Here is a 300-nt window from a genome sequence, read left to right as displayed (position 1 = left end):
GTATTTAACTGAGTCCGGAACCAAAATGTGGTTCTTTTAGACTCAAAGAACCAAAATGTGTAGAAAAAAATATGGTGGCAATTTTATATATAACGTCTTTTAAAAAGACGCTATAGTTTAACGGCCGTTTGCCCAGTTAAGCATAGCGTCTTTTTAAAAGACGCTATATTTGAATTAAATAAAGCGGGAAAGTATAGCGCTCTTTCTTAAGACGATATAGGTATAGCGTCTTAATAAATGACGCTATACATATATAAAGGTCGTCTTCCCCACAGAATCAACAGAATCGTCACCCCCCCC

The sequence above is a fragment of the Nicotiana attenuata genome, chromosome 1, assembly GCF_001879085.1.
Source record: "Nicotiana attenuata strain UT chromosome 1, NIATTr2, whole genome shotgun sequence".
Taxonomy (NCBI): Eukaryota; Viridiplantae; Streptophyta; class Magnoliopsida; order Solanales; family Solanaceae; genus Nicotiana; species Nicotiana attenuata.
This window is presented reverse-complemented; position numbering follows the sequence as displayed.